Raw genomic sequence first — 8,591 nt, 5'->3', positions numbered from 1 at the left:
AATTACATAAAGGACAAAAGAACCCTACGCACCTGTAGGGTCAATCACAGGCCGATAGCCACCGAACCCATCACCTGAACCTAAGGGAAATCCATCCAAAAGGTCAGGCAGATGGGAAGGTAACAAAGATCGGCGAGAAGCCCCGCGCGTACCTGAAGGTCCAGCCGTCGAGGCCGATGGCGGAGGCGGCATGGTTTCCGCCGCAGTCGATGGCGGAGGCATGGTGTCCGTCGCGGACGCCGCCGAAAAGTCAGCAGCAACAGTAACCGCCGGCTCGGTGAACGATGCTGTAAAAATTGCACTCACCGCCGGCGGTGACGTCATCTCGGCTGGAACAGTCGGCTCAGAATGAGCAACTGAACCAGCGGAAGCAGGCGCAGGCGCCTGGGTCGACGCCTCAGGTAGGCTGACCAAGCCTACCGTCATTGGCGGAGAGGTTGTACTCGGCCCCTCACCCTGGAATGCGCCAACATCCACACCTGCGTAAAGAAGAAAAGTGTTAAAAAGACTTGAAGATTAAACTATGAAGATAAAAGCTAAGAGAGTTGTACTTACAGGGTTTCTTCAGCTTGAAAGTACGGACGGGCGGGGACGAACCCGATGGAGCCGGTCTCTTGATGCCGGTCACCGTCGTCGTCATTGGTTCTCCAGAGGTAACAGTCGTAGCCTCCGGAACAGTGGTCTTCTCACCACCGGGCTTTCCCCCCGCCTCTTCACTATCTGACTCAGTGTCAGATAGGAGCACTGGATCGGCTGTGGAGGCCGTTTTCTCCTTCCCTTTCCCGCCGGCAGCCCGCTTCTTCCGCACTAACGAAGGACCATCTGCGGATTCCTCAGAAGAAGACAGGGTGTAAGGAATTCCAGCAGCGGGTACAGCACTGATGGGTGGAGGAGAGAATAACGCCTTACCTGGCCGCCGGTGGCTCAGGATCTCGTGGCCCAGCGGATAAACCTCCACAAACCGATCCGCTGTTTGCTCCAGGATGGGCAACTCGTTCTCATCAAGAGCACGAGTACCCATCCGCACAGGATCGTCAGCTTCCCGCGGGTACAGGAGCGACTCCAAATTGTTCCCCTCTGAAAGAAAAGAAACAGTTAGAAGACAAACTCATATCAGCAAGAAAGACAAAACATACCATAAGGAGTAGAGTTCAAACCGTATTCGAGAAGGATGGGAACCTGAGACGCCTCCTTCCACACCCGGCTCATCCCCAGCATCACCATCCCGGACTCCGCAAACCGGTAAACCGGAGATTGGACCAGGGATATCTTCGAGAACCATTCCGCCTCCTGGTAGTTGGGGGCGTGAAGGCTCGGAATTGCTTGGCCATTTTTAAACTTCATGGCAAGGGGGACGGCGCGGGCGGATATGTAGAAGAACTCCCGCTTCCACGATCGGAGACTGCGCTCGGTCGCACAAATCTTTAAACCCTTGATACGGGTTGTCAGGGTGTACCACCCCTGGATGCACCTCCAAGTATAGAAGGTCATCAGGCGGTCCACATGGGGCTCGATGCCCAGAATCCGGCACACCCACTCGAAGTGGCGAATCTTGGCGACCGCCATAGGGTGCAGCTCGGTCAAATGAACACCGTGCCTCTCAAGGACACGGTAAACAAACTTTGTCAATGGGAACCTAAGATTCTCATAGACAAAGAATGCTGCATAAACCCCGATCTTGCCTCTGGGGGCATCGTACACGGTCTGGTGGGATTCAGGAAACTCAGGCTCGAGAGGATCGAGCATGAACTTCCTAACAACATACCGGTACTGATCGCCGGGCAGAGCACACTGGCACTCGCCAGCAGTACTCCTATCATCGGTCGTAGGCTCGAAATCATGTGAAGACATCTTGCAAAAGGAAGAAGAAAACGATTTCAGGGGAATGCTCGACTAATTAGAGTATTCACCGGAAATCGCTGTAAAGATGAAGAGAAAATGTGAAAGTATGAATTGGAAAGGATCCTCCACCCCCTTTATATACTAATCGCAATTAATGCGGTGAATTTAATGCGGAGGAGAGAGAAATTGAAGGTGCAATGAAACTATGACGCGTGGCAAAAAGCAACCTGGCAACAGCTGTCAAAAGGACGCGTGCCAGTAATTTCGCGGCCACGCGAAAAATCGCGCCCACGCGCCTGAAAAAGCGTCTGGAATGACCGTGTACTGTCACGTCACCATAACTTCCTGCACGTCCTGACACAGTCAGAAGAAACCGTCGCACGACGTTTCAGATGTTTGGACTGTTCTTATCCTTACCAACCTTTCGAATTTCAAAATTCAAAATTCAAAAAGATTCAAAAGTAAGCGGGAAAATACCCCTTACCTTGGCAACCAAGTAACCATAAGACGGATGCGGGTACAGTGTTAAGGTAAAACCCTTCACATACCTAGCACCCGCAGGGAATTGAAGCCAAGAAAACCCCGGCAACAAAGTAACTATAAGGCGGGTGCGGGTACAGTGTTAAGGCAAAACCCTTCACATACCTAGCACCCGCAGGGAATTGACGCCAGGGGTACCTTGAAAGTAAAGTAACTGTAAGACGAGCGCGGGTACAGTGTTAAGGCAAAACCCTTCACATACCTAGCACTCCGCAGGGAATTGAAACCAAGAAGGATCTTTTGGGCAATGCTTGTGGAAACGGAAATAACATCCCCGCATAGCGGGAACGTCGAGAACTACATTGTTTGAGGCTCCAGGATGGAATTGGTGGTTTAAACATAATTGATCACTATGTTCAAAACCACTAAAACCTCAGGGAGAATCCACACAAGTGAGACTCAACGCTCCTGACTTGCGAGAAGGTTACATACCTACCCGCATCATACCCAAAGATCAAGCAAAAAAAATCGGGAATTTTTGCAAGTGACATTAGGAAATCCGCGGGAAGAATCCCCACGGAGAACCTTAAAACTAAAAACCTTTTCAAAACCCCTTGCTTAAAGTCCAAAAGTTCACCTCACTTTATTGAACATTCATGAGAAGAACATTGGACTGGGGGGACTTGAAGAGGTAGGTCCCAGCAGAGCCCAGTTGGTCCCGCAAGACTCACCTTGAACAGGGACGTCTGCGCAAAGGCCATCTGCTTCCGCAGGACCCACCATGCTCATAGAACCTTACGCGCAGTACGCAAGCTGTACACGCAGGGAAAGCCTCCCAATGGTGAAGTACCCCGCCTGTTCCCGCAGTTGCGGATACAAGCCATCAGGGAAGGCTACCCGCAGACAGCAGGGCTACACGCACAAGACAATAGATACTTCAGTAGTCACATGAAGGAATGAGCAAGGCGGGAACAATCCCGCCTAAATGAGCCAGTCTATGATTCTGAAAGATCTTTTGTACTATACCTACCAAGGTATGGATAGGACAGACGATCTGACCAGAAGAACCCATGAGCCAATCACAGGGTGACAGTTCACCGACAACAGTGCGAGGAGGAGCACCCTCTAGTACTGTTTGTCACTATTAGCCGCTGCCTACTCACCAACCCTAACTGCAGGGCGTGCACAGCCTACAGTTGGTGAAATAGTGTTACTGTTGGCCGTAACCTATTCACCAAACCAGCATGGCCTGCGTATAATCCACAGTAGGTAGGACGTGCATAAATCTACAGTTGGAGGAATAGTACAGCCGACATAGTTACTGTTGGCCGTAATCTATCCACCAACCAGTATGGCCTGTGCATAGTCCACTGTTGGTAGAACAGGAATACTATTCAGCCGGCTGTACCTTCTAGGAAACCTACCTTCGGCTATAAATACTCCAACATCTTGGAATGGTAAGATCATCTGTTATCCAGTTATCTAGCAATCTCTTAATATACACTTATATTCAGAGCAACCTAGTCTGATTCTCACGCCGGAGGGTGGTCACAAGGAGGAACCCCCCCTTCTCAGTGACGAGCTTACGGTGTTTGTTTTGCAGGTCTCATGAAGAACAGTCTTCTCAGCTAGATCTCATCCGTGGGAAACATTACTTAACCCCCAGATTATCTATAATCTGTACCGGGTCACTTAGTGTTTCTTCAATAACTAAGGAGAACTAACTATTGATACGTAAAGTAAAATGTTTCTCTCAAGATAAAGCTATAAGTGGTTATGTTAGAAACTTGATGGGTCAAAATGTAACTTACCAAATCCATATTTGAAGATAATAAAAATAATGATAATATCCTGAAACTCAAACGCTGATCCGACGGCGACTGATTCCTACGGCGGTGGAGCTGCAGTGGTAATATGTTTATCAGGCGTTGATTCAGCATACCTTCGTGGATATTCTTATCCAGTTTGATTTCTATCATTTGAAGCTTCTTGTTTTGGTTGTCAATAATATATGTGTTCTCTTTACATCTCGTACCTAATTGTATGTTTTCAATAATAGATTTTTTGTTTTAATCTGGTTTTTACAATCATGTTTTCACTTTAAAAGAAGTTACATGTGTATTAAGACTAGTCACTAAAGTTTTGTAATTCTGAATGAGTAGTTAATTTTAGGGCTTTCTGTGATAAAATGACGACGTCGTTTTGATTATTTTACTTTAATCTTGTAAAAGGTGATAGTTTATTAATTGTTGACACCTGTTGTTTAGAAGCTGAATTACTCAACTAGTGAACTATTTTTGCCCTAAATTATTAACTAAACACTAGTTTCAAGTTTTGTTGTTTACTGTTTGTTTACACATACCTTGATTACTTGATGCCATGGGTGTGCACGATTCCGTTTGGGTCGGTTTTGGGCTAAAATCAAACCAATTACCCAAGCTTTTGTTTTCGAATTTCTGAAAATTGTTAGGTTTCAGTTTTTCGGTTTTGCTATTTGAGCTTGAAACTTTTGGGCGGAAAAAAAAGTTGGCCCATTATCGTTTTGTTAATTAATAAGTAATGATTTATATAAATTTGGGCTAAAATATTTGAATTACATTGATTAAATTCTTATAAATACTTGCAATAAAAAGTAAAAATCTAAAAACTCTGTTCGCTTGTTTTTTTGGTTTTAATTACATGCAGAACCAAAACCGAACCATAAGTTCTGTTTTTACAAAAATATAAAACCAATCCTTCGATTTTTATTTTGATTCGGGTTTTTTCGGTTTTGGATCAGTTTTTTCGGTTTCATGTACCCCAAGTTGATGAAATCTTTATAATAAGTTGCTTCAATACTTTATGATAAGAGATTAATTAGCAGTTGTTTTATTTTGACAGTATTATCAGATTATTGTGATATGCCATCACCATTGTGTTGATATCTCACGTGTGTCCTCATGAATTCGATATTATCAATATCATCATCTTCCCTCTCATGCCTTCCATCACTTTCCCATAATCCTAAACCTTATAAACCCTATAAACAATTATCACAATTCTCTGTCAACAATAACCGGCTTTCGTCGCTTTCATTTCAATCCACTTTAACTCCACTTAAATCAACCGAAGGAACCGTTTCCGTCATCAACTTTGAGGATTTTGTGGAGAAAGATTGGTCGTTTCTTGATGCAGATGATATAAACTCGGATCAACTTTATAAACAAAATGTTGATAAAATAATATCTGCTGGGAAAGTTGGGGAGGACTCAAAAGGTTCTGATTTCAACCGGTTCCGAAGGGTTTGTTGACCGAGTGGTGGAAACGTGTTCTTGCAAGCAGTTGCTTGTTGTTCATGACTCTTTGTTTGCGTTAGCCTGCATTAAAGAGAAGTATGATAAGGTCAAGTGTTGGCAAGGAGAGTTGCTCTATGTTCCTGATAAGTGGGCCCCGTTTGATGTTGTGTTTCTTTACTTTCTTCCGGCTCTGTCGTTTGACCTCGGTCAAATCTTTGGTGCATTATCAAAGGTCTGCTCGCAGGGTACGTTTTATATTATGAATTTTGTTATTTTCTCATAAGTTTTAGGTGCTTTCAGCTTAAGAATTTGATACGAGTTCTTGAAGTTTTTACGAAAAATATGATGACAACTTGATAAGAGTAAATTATCTAAAGCCGAAAACAACTCCGATTCTCTTATTACTTGGAATTTTAAGTATGAAATTAGTAGTTTTGACCTTTAAAAATGGGTCGAGTCAGGAGTTCCATCTGAAACCGGTCAAATCGACAAATTTAGCATAAAAGGGTAGTGGCCAAAGAGGTTAAACTATGTCTGTATATAAACTTTCGAATTCCTTTATTAAAAGATTTCAATTTGAATTGCCACAATATTGGTTTTGGAATCATAATTAACTCCTTTTAACTATTTTTAACAAATGGACAAAAAAGTGTTAGCGGGTCAACCTATTTTAACCCAACAATACCCTGTTTAAGCCCTTACATGCTAACCTCGAGTATTTTGACATGTGAGCTTTGAAGTGGTAGTTTAATTAAGTTTTGACCGTGTCATTGGGCAGGCTCAAGAATTGTGATAAGTCATCCAAAAGGACGAGAAATGCTTGAGAAGCAGAAATCAGAGTACTCAGATGTTATAGTTTCCGACTTGCCTGATAAACCGACGTTAGAGAGTGTTGCGTCTCAGCATTCGTTTGCAATGGTTGACTTTGTTGACCAACACGGTTTTTACGTTGCTGTATTAGAGCATACGAAGTAGTTGGTTCGGTTCACATTGAGACTATGATCTGGGACGAGTCAACCCGACTGTGTAAGCTTTGCTATATGAGTAGATGATTTATGTAGTCCAGGTTTTTTACTTTTTGAAGTTTGACCAAATTTTTGTGTTTGGAGTAAGGGTATGAAAATTTACTTCTGTATTATGATAACTATGCTGTGGATTAAATACTTGTTTCATTAGGTGAAGTTTTAGTGTTTTACAAGCCATTTAAATGATTTGGATCATCTGATATACCATGAAAATCAGTGAAGTATTGTGTATTATTGTTCAAAAGTTAGCAAACTTCCTGTATATAGATGGTATAAAACAATATTGTGTGAAAATAAAAATAAAATGAATTGTTTAAAAGATTTATCTCTGCTAAAAGAATGAAGGTAAATTTGGCTTATTCATTAAGTGAGCTTCATGCCATTAAAAAGCTTCAAAGCAAAAATGTTTCTACTATTGCCTTGTATTATCTTTCTTATACATTTCCATTTTATGATATTGAATTATTGATGATTTGTATATCTTAATCTGCAGTCTGTTAACAATCTGCTATGCTGATATTAGGCATGCTTTTGTGTTACAAGAGGTTTTGTATTCTCTGTATTTCCTCCCTACATCATGTGCGTATTTTCAGTTTTACCCCCGTCGTTGTAACGAGTACTATGACCATAACATAGCATTACACAAACCGAAACAATCTTAACACCATTTCATAATATTGCACAAGACTTAAAACCACCATTTCTTCATTGAGACAGACAACCCATAATATTACACATACTTTTATTCCTTTCGACTATACGCAGTCCCCCGTAGCGTGCATCAGTGTAGCCGTTGCTTCATACAAGGATTTGCAAGAGAATGACTTCAGGATTCATAATGCCGTTAGGATTCGGGTTGGTCAACATAGAGCAAATGGAAAGCAACACCTGCAAAACACACGACACACAATTTAAGTATGAAACTTGAGGGTTCTACAATCATGGTTGCAATCACTAGGCGCTAGGCAGCCTGTGGGGTTGTAAGGATAATTAATCAAAACTAAATGAATTAGGATTTTATATATAATAACTTTACAAACTTATTAATCGGATTGAATAAGTATAATATAATATTGCTTATACTATGATATCATCAGTATTAAGTCATTAGTTTTGATATTGAATTTAATGGCTTGTATATGATTCATGGTCAGCTAAGGGAACTGGAGAGAGGAGTTGACATTCTTGTGGCAAAATTAGTTGACTTAAACTGGAAAAGGCAAAAGTGGTCTTTATGGGTTTTGGAAATAAATAAATGATAAGAGGCTTCAACCAGCGTTCCACGGCCTCAGCAATCACATGCTCGACTTCAACCAAACAACACTCTTTCTTTTTTATTTAATATGACTTTGTGTTTATTTGAATTTTAACGATGTATTTTTTATTTTATAATGTTTGGTTCCCAGTATAACATCCAAAAAGCTAGTTTTTTTAAGGGTTTACTCCATAAAATATTAATCAACTTTTAAAGTTGTTTCAATCACTGGTAAAACTTTTGTTTCAATCAGGTTATTGAACTTTCATTTTTGTTTCAATCCTAGATATTCTAGGTTTTTTTTTAATTTTTCAATGTTTTTACTTTGCATAATAACTTTTAAAGGTTGCGAAAATTAGTAAAAATGCAAAATATACTTTTAAAATTCCGAAAATTTGTAAAAAAAGTTCCGAAAATTGCAATAAATTGCAAAAATTGAAAAAAAAATAACGGGTCGGAACGGGTTAGGGTCAACAGGTTCGAGTTAGAACGGGTCAAAACGAGTTTCGGGACAGCTTTGTTTTGGACCAACAAATCAGTGCAACACGTTACAGCTCGTTTAAGCGATTTTTTAGTTCGTTTCAGCACCTAACAGCTCGTTTATGCGATTTTTCAGTTCGTTTAAGCACCTAACAGCTCGTTTAAGCGATTTTTCAGTTCGTTTAAGCACCTAACAGCTCGTTTAAGCGATTTTTTCAGTTCGTTTCAGCACCT

At 41.5% G+C, this 8,591-nt stretch overlaps 1 long non-coding RNA gene across 1 annotated transcript; it reads left to right on the top strand.

The window, feature by feature from the left end:
* Positions 1-4,211: 4,211 nt before the first annotated feature.
* LOC143553797 (uncharacterized) lies at positions 4,212-6,862 on the top strand. Its single transcript, XR_013138900.1, has 3 exons — positions 4,212-4,231; positions 5,203-5,842; positions 6,376-6,862. It is a non-coding gene; the product is annotated as an uncharacterized LOC143553797 (long non-coding RNA).
* The last annotated feature ends 1,729 nt before the right edge of the window (positions 6,863-8,591 follow it).

Source organism: Bidens hawaiensis, unplaced genomic scaffold (assembly GCF_021521415.1).
Source record: "Bidens hawaiensis isolate Kalapana, Puna unplaced genomic scaffold, B.hawaiensis_p1.1 tig00017358_1, whole genome shotgun sequence".
NCBI classification, from domain to species: Eukaryota; Viridiplantae; Streptophyta; class Magnoliopsida; order Asterales; family Asteraceae; genus Bidens; species Bidens hawaiensis.
The sequence above is the reverse complement of the archived record's forward strand: the minus strand, read 5'-3'. Positions and strand labels throughout refer to the sequence as shown.